The sequence below is a fragment of the Triturus cristatus genome, chromosome 6, assembly GCF_964204655.1.
Source record: "Triturus cristatus chromosome 6, aTriCri1.1, whole genome shotgun sequence".
Taxonomy (NCBI): Eukaryota; Metazoa; Chordata; class Amphibia; order Caudata; family Salamandridae; genus Triturus; species Triturus cristatus.
Genome location: NC_140589.1, coordinates 548618107 through 548631020, shown reverse-complemented (window position 1 = coordinate 548631020; position 12914 = coordinate 548618107).

Sequence of the window (12914 nt, the reverse complement as noted above, 5' to 3'; positions counted from 1 at the left end):
TAAATATATAAATAGAAATTCAAATATGACATAATAGATTAGATAATAATAAATATTGTGTATTAAAATATTCATAAAATCATCATAAATATTTCATTGACCAAACATATAAATACATGGAATCATACACTGTAAACATGTTCTGTTTCTCCTTCTCTGTACCTCAATATTTCTGGATTACAGTAAGTTCTGGGCCTTGTGCCTTATATTGTGCTTGATTCAGTCAATTATATCTGCCAATTTATGTCCTCTTAAATCCTGACTGACTATATGTGGAACAGTATTGGTGCCCTAACATATATATATATATATATGTATATATATATATATATATCATGTCGCCAATCCTACTTCCCCAAAGAAGAGGCACGCACACCGGTCTGTGAGTATGGGGCTGATTTAATGATGTTTCAGGTCACCCTCGATCCCACAAGAGAGAGAGACGCGTTTCGCCTGCGCAGCAGGCTTTATCAATCCAAATGACACCAACACATCGAGGATATATATAGCGCCCTCCCACTCCTTCAAACATGAATAAACATGGTGAAAAGACTAGATGTAACGAGGTCACTGGAAATTTACAATTAAACTTTGCTCAGTGCCGATAATCCAAATGTCAGCTAATGTGTAAAGATCTCGACACAATGTCTCATTAGCATACTTAGCTGCATACTATAAATGGATAACAGTTCTACAGTGTAATAACACAGAGATTAAAGAAAACATCTGCTCATTAGTGGTGGGGGTATATGCTGTTTAAATGTGGTGCCATTTCTCTCATCACATGCTACCCTGTTTAGATGGATAGCAGAATAAAATAAGAACTGCGTAAAATGCAGTGTATAAAATCGGGCTGCACAATAATATGTAACCCTTGCTGCACTAGAAATGCGAAGCAAAAAAACCCCAGCCATCCAATTGTCATCAATTAGTCCCGTAAAAAGTGGAGCATGATTAAATTGTCCATATGCAAATATGTTTGTGAAACGAATCCGTTACTGGCATCACATGGGAGTGTGGTCCAATGTCCGTGGCGCTTTAGTTTTACTGTTCCTTGGAACTACAGGACCCATAATTCCCTTTGTTGGCCTTAGAATGTCAAAGTCCGTTGGTGTGTGCCAGCAGAAGAGATTCGAAATTGCAAGTGTTCTTTAGAAATGCCCTAACTGAAACGGGTGTTTTAAATTTGATCTATATATATTCACTGAAAAAACCATAGGTTTCAGGGGTGTTATAGTTAGCTGGACTTTTCACTTGTACAAAACCATTGAAATTCCCCCATTATAGTTAGTTCAGCTAACTATAACTTGCGCGCCCGCAATGCACTGCTGATGACGTCACATATTACATCACTCATGACATGGTCAGTGACATCACTCATGACATCACTGATGACATCTCAAATGACATCACTGATGACATCACTCATGACATCATCCAGTGAATGTCTGTTTTTCTGAAAATTAAATGTGTTTTATATATGTATATCTCAAGGTCGATGGAAGAATAAATGGGTATATAAGTGTCTAAATGGATGATTTGTTTTTGAAAAATTGATTGTGTAACTGACTGATTAAGTGTATCATAGTGAATACATGGCTTAGTGAGTAATGTTTAAATATGTGAATATCTGTATCAGTCTCTCACTTTGTGTATAAGTGGCTGCATGGGTTGGTGAGTAGCTACATGGGTGTCTATATAGGTTATTAGTTGGTTTTTTGAGTATCAGTCTGAGTGTCTGCATGGTTCGGTGGGGGGTATTACCTAGTGCATAGGTGCATGAATGAGTGACTCACTGTTTGTATGTGTTGAAGACAGCATGTGTGCAGGACTGTATGGGTGGATGAGTGTGTGTATGGGTGTGTTAGTGAGTGAATGACTGTCTCAATAGTGTCTTTATGAGTAACTACATATGTTTTAAACTATTATATGTGACTATTGGTGTATATAAGTGAGTATATGTGAGAGTGAGAAATTGAAAGAGTTCCTGTATGAATAAGTATGTGTTTCTATAAGTGATTGTTTAAAAGACTAAGTAGAAGTAAGTGTGGTGGTGTGTGTATAACTGTATATGCAAGTAAATGTATGTTTGATTCTTTATTAGCATGAGTGACTATGTGTGTGAGTAACTCTATGGATGAGTGGCATTGTGTAACAGGATGTATAGGTGTATGAGTACATATGATGAGTGAGTACATGTATGAGTGACTGTATAGGACTGTTGGTGAATGAGTGGATGTGTATGTGGATCTTAGAATTACTGAAGAGGTTGTTGTAACTGGTATTTGTATGTCCATTGTTTTGAAAATTTTAGTCTCTATTTTTGAATGTGTGTATCAAAGGTTATATTAGGGTGAGAGGAGGTCTGCCACTCTATCACAAGGATGATGTCATCAGTGATGTCATTTGAGATGTCATCAGTGATGTCATGAGTGATGTCACTGACCATGTCATGAGTGATGTAATATGTGACGTCATCAGCAGTGCATTGCGGGCACGCGAGTTATAGTTAGCTGAACTAACTATAACGGGGGAATTTCAATGGTTTTGTACAAGTGAAAAGTCCAGCTAACTATAACACCCCTGAAACCTATGGTTTTTTCAGTGAATTCCTGAGGTTTTTTAAATGCTAATTCCTAACTATAACGTGCCTGAAACCTATGGTTTTTTCTGTGAATTTCAAAGGTTTTTTAAATGCTAATTTCTAACTATGCCTACAGAGATAGGACATGTGAAGAAAGAAGAAAAAATGCACAGAAAGAAAAAAAAGAAGTGCAGAAAGAAGCAACAGAATCCTTGTTGCAAAATCATCCTGTACCCTCAACTTTTTCAGACGGATACTGGTGGTAACTGAGTCTGACTAACCAGTCCTAGAGCCAGTGCTATGTTAAAAGACACTTAGAATACAGTGAAAACACCTACATACACTAGGGAACATTATGCGTTGGGGTCCCCCTGTGATTAGCATGACCTCCTCTGTAAGCCCACAGTATATAATTGGGCAGGAGGATTAAAACTACCTCTTAAAACAGGCCACAGGGCGTTTTTGCACACGTTAACTCAGGCCCCGTCGCCTCCCTTCACCACTGTGTTTACACGCCCTGTGTCTGTTTTTAGTTGGGAGATGAAGTTCTTTTGAATCCTGAGGGTCCCTAGGGTCCAACTAGCCACTAGGTACCTCCAGTAAGTGCCCCAGAGCTGCGTTGCAGAGAGGTGTAAAAAGTGGCACAGCCTGGACCACCTCTCTGCAATGCAGCTCAGTGACTCTTACTGGAAGCACTTGGTGGGCTAGTTAGCCCCCAGGGGCCCTCAGTATTGAAGGGAAATTATATCCCCAATTTAAAACGTGCCATAGTGCGTGTTTGCACACGTCACCTCAGACCCCGTCCCATCCCTTCACCACTGTGTAAACGCGCCCTGTGGCTGTTCTAAGTTGAGAGATTAAGTCCCCTTGAATCCTAAGGGTCCCTAGGGTCAAACTAGACCACTAGGTTCCTCCAGTGAGCGCCACAGAGCTGCGTTGCAGAGAGGTGTAAAAGGGGCTTTGCCTCAGAAAACCTGTCTGCAGCGCAGCTCCCTGGCGCATACTGGAGATGCCTGTTGGGCTAGTTGGCCCTCAGGGACCCTCATTATTGAAGAGGAATTAATTCCCCAACTTACAACTCGCCAGGGGGCGCGTTTGCAGAGTGCTGCAAGGAGGGGGCGTGGCCTCCGGCACAATGCCAGTCTTTTATTTATTTTAATTTTTTAAGAAGGGGGGCTGTGTGGTTCCCCTTCTTATTCTAATTTATTGGCCCTGATGACCCCATCCCCCAGGGCCTGTCTCCTAATTATATTTTTTTGACCCCAATCCCCAGGGCCGGCCACTGTTTTTTATTATTTAAAAAAATATATATATTTATAGACACACCTAGGACATGCTGGACAAACCGTACGTACCTATCACCATGACGATTTGAGTGATATTCATTAAAAGGCGACTATGCATACAATGAATCCACGTGGAATGTATTTACACCACTAGTGAAGCTCTGACATGTCTGATGCCCTTCCGTGCCTAATTCCGGTAGACACCCTTGTCGTTTATTTATACAAACATGGGTAGCTATCGACGGGCACATTTAATACACATGCACACCAAGCCATTCAAAGGGGATTTGTTAGAATGGGGAACCTCTGGTTGGCACAGGTAGGTACTTGTGACAAGAAGTGGTCCCTTCTTCTATTCAGGGCGAGAGAATTACCCCTTCAGAACAACCCCTGCTCACCCTATAGGTAGTGTGGCGCGAGCAGTCAGGGCTAAACTTCAGGGCGCTAGTCAGTTAAGCATTTATGATCACACACAGTAAACCACAACGATCCCCCACAAATGGACACCAGGCGTAAGTTGTATCAAAAATACGGATGCTTTATATAAAAGATTCTTTGTTACGCAGGCATGTACAAGACCATCAATAACGGTTGCGAAATGGAAGCCACAAGATGATAATTAGGCACTGTTCTTGTCTTTGGTAACTTATTCGATCACGGGCGCTTCACAGGGCTCGGTTGAGTCGGTCCAGTCACGATGATGCGCAGTGCACCCAGGATAACGTGATACGGGGAAATCAGAACGTTGCGGACCCCGAGTCCGACAGAGAGTTCACTGTACCTGGGAACGTGCGATGTGCTTGGACGAGTCTTCAGGGGAGATGCAGGTTCTGCACCTCGCGGGTCTTCCGGATCAAGAATTCAGCGGGCGGCTCTCGGTATACAGGTGCGGCCCAGGGCCTCCGACACGGACTGTGCGGGAGGTCACTGCGGAGGGCGGCACGGTCAGACTCAGGCTGGGAGGTGAAGCGGGGCGGCCGGATACGTTACGACCGAACGGGCGGCCGTCCGAGGCTTGATTTCACTTCCCAATCAGAAATCCGGCGGGAGGGCGAGAGGGCACCAGGCACGCTCCAGTGGCAGGCAGGTGACAGGGAAGCGGGGCGGCCAGCCTCGATGGGTCCAGAGCGACTCAGGTAGAGCGGGGCTCTCGGCGAGGGGAGGCGGCCAGGCTTCTGGGTGTCACAGCCCTAGGAGGGATACGAAGGTGCGCAGAGCACTCCGGCGGGAGAAAGCACACGGCTGGAGTTCTCAGACGAGCGGAGACACGGTGAACCCACTGGTCCTGGGGTTCAGTTCAGGGGGCAAGCTCTTCTTCCAAGCCCTTGGAGATAGTTGAAAACAAAGTGCAAAGTCTCTTTCAGTCTTTTCCTCTCCTTCCTCAGCAAGGCACCTACTGCAGGCCAGTCCCTCAGGTCAGGGAAAGTTACTCCTCCTTCAGCTTCTTCCAGGTCCTTCTAGTCGGGCAGAGTTCCTTCGTGGTTCAATCTGGATCTGATTTCTTAGGAGCCAGGCTCCTACTTTTATACAGGGAATCTTTTGTTCTTTAGCGCCAGGGGGCCTGGGCCTGGCTCAGTCCAGTTTTGGAGCACTCTGTTGTGGTGACTCGGCTTGTTCCTTTCAGCAGCAGGGCAGAGACATCAGCCGCTCCACAGGGGGCGGCGCCGGCTTTGTGGTGGCAGAGCACAGGTCTATTCAAGAGTCAGGGTGTACTCCTCCCACCCATCCTGGTGTAATCTCTCTACCCACCACCTGGCAGCCAACCTGTCTCCTGGAATCCCCCAGCCCTGCTCCTGTACTGTTGCTAGGCATAACACACACCCACGGCAGAGGCGGACTGAGATGGTCAGGCACGCAAAGGCTAACTTTCTAAAAGCAGCATTTGCAAACCCAGGATATTAAAATAACCTTTACTAAAAGATGTATTTTATTATCCTGAGTTCAGGCATACTAAACATGACTTTCTACCATGCTCTCTGAGTCCACTGGGGTCACAGCGTGTCGCGATCCCAGCAGCCCATTCTGGCCTATGGAGAGCAGGTAGCCTTCACTAGTGAAAAACAAAAATGGCTGTAATTCACTATTAAGACATGCCACACACATCAGGGCATGTCCTACCTTATGCCTACAATGCACCCTGCGCTTAGGCCTACCAGAGGGGTGACTAACATGTAGTTAAGGGAAGGTTTAGGGACTGGCAAGTGGGGACACTTGCTCAGTCAGCGCGACGGTACCAGACCGCGCGCAGGTTCTGCGGTGGCAGACCCTAGACACATTTTACCCCGCTGCTTCGGTGGGTGGCACAACCAGTGCTGCAAGCCCACTAGCAGCATTTGCATATACAAGCCCTTGGCACCCCTGGTGCACTCTACTAGGGACTGATAGTAAACCAAATAAACCAAACGTGGAAGTCAATTCACATAATACATTTTACCATAGGGAGCACTTGCACTGTGGCACTGGATGGCAGTGGCACAGTGCCCTGAGCATTTAACACCAACACAAAACACATTGAGGCACAGACAAAAATGGAAGGGTGACCCACGCCAATGGTGCCAGGTCTAACACGTGTCCCCTCCAGCTGAAAAGTGGGGAGAACTACCCTACCCCAGGGAGTTCTGCATCACTAAGGCGGAAAAACCTGGACAGACCGTCAGCATTGGCGTGATCTGTGCCAGGGCGATGCTCCACCGTAAAGTCCATACCCTGTAGGGAGATGGACCACCTCAACAGTTTTGGGTTCTCACCCCTCATTTGCATCAACCATCTGAGGGGCCTGTGGTCGGTCTGAACCCGGAAGTGAGACCCAAACAAGTAGGGTCTTAGCTTCTTCAGCGCCCAGACCACAGCAAATGCTTCTCGTTCTATCGCACTCCACCTTTGTTCCCGGGGAAGTAGCCTCCTGCTAATAAAGGCTACGGGTTGGTCAAAGCCCTCCTCAGTGATCTGTGAGAGAACAGCCCCTACACCATGCTCTGATGCATCCGTCTGCACCAGGAACTCTTTGGAGAAGTCAGGTGCCAAGAGCACGGGCGCCGTGCACATGGCAGTTTTCAGGGTGTCGAAGGCTTTCTGACAGGTGTCAGTCCATATCACTTTCCTGGGCTGCTTCTTCGAAGTCAGCTCTGTTAAGGGGGCAACGATGCTGCCATACCCCTTGACAAACCTCCTGTAGTACCCTGTGAGTCCTAAAAAGGCCCTCACCTCCGTCTGGGTCTTTGGGGGCTCCCAAGCCAGGATGGTTTCAACTTTGGGTTGGAGGGGCGCCACCTGGCCGCTCCCCACTTGGTATCCCAAATACACCACTGAACCCTGCCCGATCTGACACTTGCTTGCCTTGATCGTGAGGCCTGCCTTGCGCAGCGCCATCAACACTTCCCAGAGATGTTGCAGGTGTTCTTCCCATGTGCCGCTGAACACTGCGATGTCATCCAGGTAGGCGGCGCTGAACTCGGTCAGCCCAGCCAACACCTGGTTGACCAACCTCTGGAAGGTGGCAGGGGAATTCTTCATCCCAAAGGGCATCACCCGGAACTGGTAATGCCCATCTGGTGTAGAGAATGCGGACCTCTCTTTGGCCCCATCAGTTAAGGCGATCTGCCAGTACCCAGACGTTAAATCAAACGTGCTGAGGTACCGTGCAGCCCCTAACCGATCGATGAGCTCATCAGCTCTGGGGATGGGGTGCGCGTCAGTCTTCGTGACTGAGTTGAGTCCTCGGTAGTCCACACAGAACCGGAGTTCGGGCGTGGCACCCGGCGCTGCAGCCTTTGGGACCAAGACCACTGGGCTGGCCCAAGGACTGCTGGAGGACTCAACCACCCCTAGGGCAAGCATCTTTGAGACCTCCTCTTTGATGCAGGCCCTGACCCTGTCAGTTACCCGGTAGGCCTTGTGCTTCACAGGTAAGCTGTCTCCTGTATCTACATCATGGATGCACCAATTTGTGATACCAGGAACCAGGGAGAACAGGTCAGGGAACTGCCCCAGCAGCTGGCGACAGTCACCCTGTTGCTCAGGGGTCAGGGTGGGTGAGAGGTTAACTCCATCCACTGACCCGTCTCGCTCTGAGGCTACCAAGAGGTCAGGAAGAGGCTCGGACTCCTCTTCCGTCCCATCATCGGTGGCCAAGAGCATGCCCACTTCGGACCTCTCCAAGTGGGGCTTCAGTCGATTGACATGTAGGACCCTTAAGGGGTTCCTAGGAGACCGCAAGTTCACCAAGTAGGTGACAGAACTCTTGCGCTCCACAATCTCAAAGGGTCCGGTCCACTTGTCCTGGAGTGCACAAGGCTCCACAGGGGCCAGGACCCACACTTTTTGGCCAGGTTGAAGCTCAACCAGAGTGGCGTTCTGGTCGTACCACCGCTTCATTTCCTCCTGGCTGGCTTCCAGGTTTGCCTCAGCAAGTTGCCTGAAACGCCTCGTCTGGTTCCGGAAAGCCAGCATGTAACTATACATTCTGGGGAGGTTTCCTGGGAGATTGCTCCCAGCCTTCCTTGACCAGACTAAGAGGTCCTCGTACTGGGTGGCCGTACAAAAGCTCAAAGGGACTGAACCCTAGAGACTTTTGTGGCACCTCGCGGTACGCAAAGAGAAGGCATGGTAAGAGGACGTCCCACTTACGCCTCATGGGTTCCTCGAGACCCATAATCATGCCCTTCAGGGTTCGGTTGAAGCGCTCAACCAACCCGCTTCCTTGGGGATGGTAAGGGGTGGTGAACTTGTAGGTCACACCACACTCTTGCCAAAGGGACTTCATATATTTCGATATGAAGTTGGTCCCCCTGTCAGACACCACCTCTAGAGGGAATCCTACTCGTGAGAAAATTCCCATCAGTGCCCGTCCCACCACGGGGGCCGTCACTGTCCTCAGAGGGATGGCTTCAGGGTACCGGGTGGCATGGTCCACCAAGACCAGGATAAACCTGTTGCCCATGGCTGTCTTGGGGTCCAGCGGTCCCACAATGTCAATCCCCACCCGCTGGAATGGGGTACTGACCACAGGGAAAGGTTGGAGTGGAGCTCTCAGCTTCCTTCCACTCTTGCCACTTGCCTGGCAAGTCTGGCATGTCCTGCAGTGAGTGTCAGAACTCCTGCGCATTTGGGGCCAATAAAAGTGGGTGACAAGCCTTTCAAAGGTCTTGTCCTGCCCCAAATGTCCTGCTAACGGTACGTCGTGAGCCAGCCCCAGTAGGAAGGCTCTGAACTTCTGGGGTACCACCAGCGCACGGGCTGACCCAGGTTCAGCAACCTTAGGCTCTGAGTATAGGAGGTCGTTCTCCCAGTAGATCAAGTGAGTTCCGGACTGATCACCATTAGCCTGGGCTGCAGCCTGCTGCCGCATACCCTCTAGAGAGGGGCACTCTTTCTGCTCCCTGCAGAATTCCTCCCTGGTGGGGCCTCCTTCTTGCTGCCAATGGGTCAGCTCAGGCAGGTCCCCCAGTTCGGCTATCTGTTCCCCGGTAGGCTCCAGGGCATCCCCCTCAAGGTCTGCTTCCTCCTGGGCCGTGGGAACTTCAGGAGCCGGATTCCCGTGCCTCCCTTGCCCTCTCTCTAAGGCCGGTTCCTGGGCCTCTCCCTCAGGCTCCAGGGTTCCTTCAACACCCCTACCGGCTGCCATCGACCGGGTGGTCACGCACGCCCAATCAGGCAAGCCCACCATCCGCAGGTGAGTTGTCTTCTCCACCTTTTCCCAAGGGGAGCTCTCCAAATCGTTACCTAGGAGACAATCAACAGGCATGGCCTCTCTCACAGCCACTTGCAGAGTACCAGAGACCCCCCCCCCACTCAAAGGGAACCTGAGCCATTGGACACTGACTGTCTGTGTTGTCGGCGTTGACAACACAGCAGAATGCGTGCGGGACAACCTGCTCTTGAGACACCAGGTGTTGCTTGACAGCCGTCACACTGGCTCCTGTATCTCTAAGAGCCCCCACCCTCTTGCCATTTATGGTCACCCACTGCCCATACTTTTGAGTATTGGGGGCAGCTGGGCCTCAGCGACCATCTCACTGTCTCCTAACGAGACTAGGGTCATCTGTACGGGATCCCCCGCCCCTTGGACATCTATCTCCCTCCCCAAGGCTACACTATTCACCTGCTTGGGGGGTGGAGCACCAGAGGGTGCTGGTTTACCATACATGGGGCACTTGGGATCCACGGATGTGTGCCCCAGGTTGTTACACTTGTAACATCTGAGGGGCCCTCTTTGAACAGGGTTACCTGTCGGGGCCCCGGTCTGCTTCGGGGGTGGGGGTGGCTGAGAACCTTTCCCTTGGTTCCCTTGGGAATTACTTTGGGGCCCTCTGTAGAACTCCCTCTGTTTACCCTTGTCCCCCCCACTCTTCTGCTGGGGACCCTGAACACCTTTGGCGGGGCCTCCCACGGGACCCTTGTGGACCCTGGTGCTGATCCAGCGGTCCGCCTCCTCAGCAAGCTTCCTCGGGTTGGACAGCTTGCTATCGATCAGGTGCTGGCGTAGCTCAGGAAAACAATTATCCGACAAGTGCTCCCATGCAATTAAATCAAACAGCCCTTGGTAATCATTCACTTTGCTACCCTTCACCCAACCATCCAGCGCTCTGCAAAAAAAGGTCACATATTCTACATAAGTGGTACCAGGTTTCTTGGTGCAATCCCTAAACCTCTGTCTGTACAATTCAGGAGTTAACCCATACCTTGTCATAAGAGCCTCTTTCATGTGGGGATAGGATGTGTGGACATCAGAGGGGAGGTCTAGCAGTGTGTCCCGCCCCTCACTCAGGAACCTTCCCCACAACCCCGCTCCCCAATCCTTCTCAGGGACCTGGTGGGAGGACATGGCTACTTCATAGGCCCGGAACCACTGCCCAATATCATCCTGCTTATAATATTCTTTGACTACATCTTTAGGAATGTGCACCCTTGACTCTGTTGAATTGCTGCCACCAGAGGGTGAGTTGTCTAAACTCCTGGCCTTGAGATCCAACTCCCTCATTTTTACCTCATGCTCCATGGCCAGTTTTTGCCTTTCCATCTCCATTTGCAGTTTTGCCATCTCCACCTCATGTGCTCGTGCAGCACTCCTGTCGGCCATCTCCTCGGGCGACAGGCCTCTGCTAGGCTCAAAACCACCTTCTGGGGGTATCACCTCTCGTGCATTCTCTGGAAACTTTGATTCGTGCCAGGCTCTCAGCGCCTTCACGTACTGATCCTTGGTCGTTAGTCCACTTTGCCTAATTCTGTACTTGGAGAGATATCCTTTCAGGACATCATTTGTGCACTTCCTCAGTGCCTCGGGCTCCCAATCGATGTCATCCACTCCAGAGAATACAGAGGACGCTCCGCCTCCACCGACTGAGCTAGGCATGGTTTCTTAAGGTGGAGAGTCTTCTTTAGCAACAACTGTCAATCAATCTGTGGCTGCGTTATAGGTCTGCTCTACGTGGTGATCAATAATTCACTGTATGTAAATCATAAATGCAAATTCGAAATCCCACCGCTGCCACCAATGTTAGAATGGGGAACCTCTGGTTGGCACAGGTAGGTACTTGTGACAAGAAGTGGTCCCTTCTTCTATTCAGGGCGAGAGAATTACCCCTTCAGAACAACCCCTGCTCACCCTATAGGTAGTGTGGTGCGAGCAGTCAGGGCTAAACTTCAGGGCGCTAGTCAGTTAAGCATTTATGATCACACACAGTAAACCACAACGATCCCCCACAAATGGACACCAGGCGTAAGTTGTATCAAAAATACGGATGCTTTATATAAAAGATTCTTTGTTACGCAGGCATGTACAAGACCATCAATAACGGTTGCGAAATGGAAGCCACAAGATGATAATTAGGCACTGTTCTTGTCTTTGGTAACTTATTCGATCACGAGCGCTTCACAGGGCTCGGTTGAGTCGGTCCAGTCACGATGATGCGCAGTGCACCCGGGATACAGTGATACGGGGAAATCAGAACGTTGCGGACCCCGAGTCCGACAGAGAGTTCACTGTACCTGGGAACGTGCGATGTACTTGGACGAGTCTTCAGGGGAGATGCAGATTCTGCACCTCGCGGGTCTTCCGGATCAAGAATTCAGCGGGCGGCTCTCGGTAGACAGGCGCGGCCCAGGGCCTCCGACACGGACTGTGCGGGAGATCACTGCGGAGGGCGGCACGGTCAGACTCAGGCTGGGAGGTGAAGCGGGGCGGCCGGATACGTTACGACGTACGGGCGGCCGTCCGAGGCTTGATTTCACTTCCCAATTAGAAATCCGGCGGGAGGGCGAGAGGGCACCAGGCACGCTCCAGTGGCAGGCAGGTGACAGGGAAGAGGGGCGGCCAGCCTCGATGGGTCCAGAGCGACTCAGGTAGAGCGGGGCTCTCGGCGAGGGGAGGCGGCCAGGCTTCTGGGTGTAACGGCCCTAGGAGGGATGCGAAGGTGCGCAGAGCACTCCGGCGGGAGAAAGCACACGGCTCGAGTTCACAGACGAGCGGAGACACGGTGAACCCACTGGTCCTGGGGTTCAGTTCAGGGGGCAAGCTCTTCTTCCAAGCCCTTGGAAATAGTTGAAAACAAAGTGCAAAGTCTCTTTCAGTCTTTTCCTCTCCTTCCTCAGCAAGGCACCTACTGCAGGCCAGTCCCTCAGGTCAGGGAAAGTTACTCCTCCTTCAGCTTCTTCCAGGTCCTTCTAGTCGGGCAGAGTTCCTTCGTGGTTCAATCTGGATCTGATTTCTTAGGAGCCAGGCTCCTACTTTTATACAGGGAATCTTTTGTTCTTTAGCGCCAGGGGGCCTGGGCCTGGCTCAGTCCAGTTTTGGAGCACTCTGTTGTGGTGACTCGGCTTGTTCCTTTCAGCAGCAGGGCAGAGACATCAGCCGCTCCACAGGGGGCGGCGCCGGCTTTGTGGTGGCAGAGCACAGGTCTATTCAAGAGTCAGGGTGTACTCCTCCCACCCATCCTGGTGTAATCTCTCTACCCACCACCTGTTGCTAGGCAGAACACACACCCACGGCAGAGGCGGACTGAGATGGTCAGGCACGCAAAGGCTAACTTTCTAAAAGCAGCATTTGC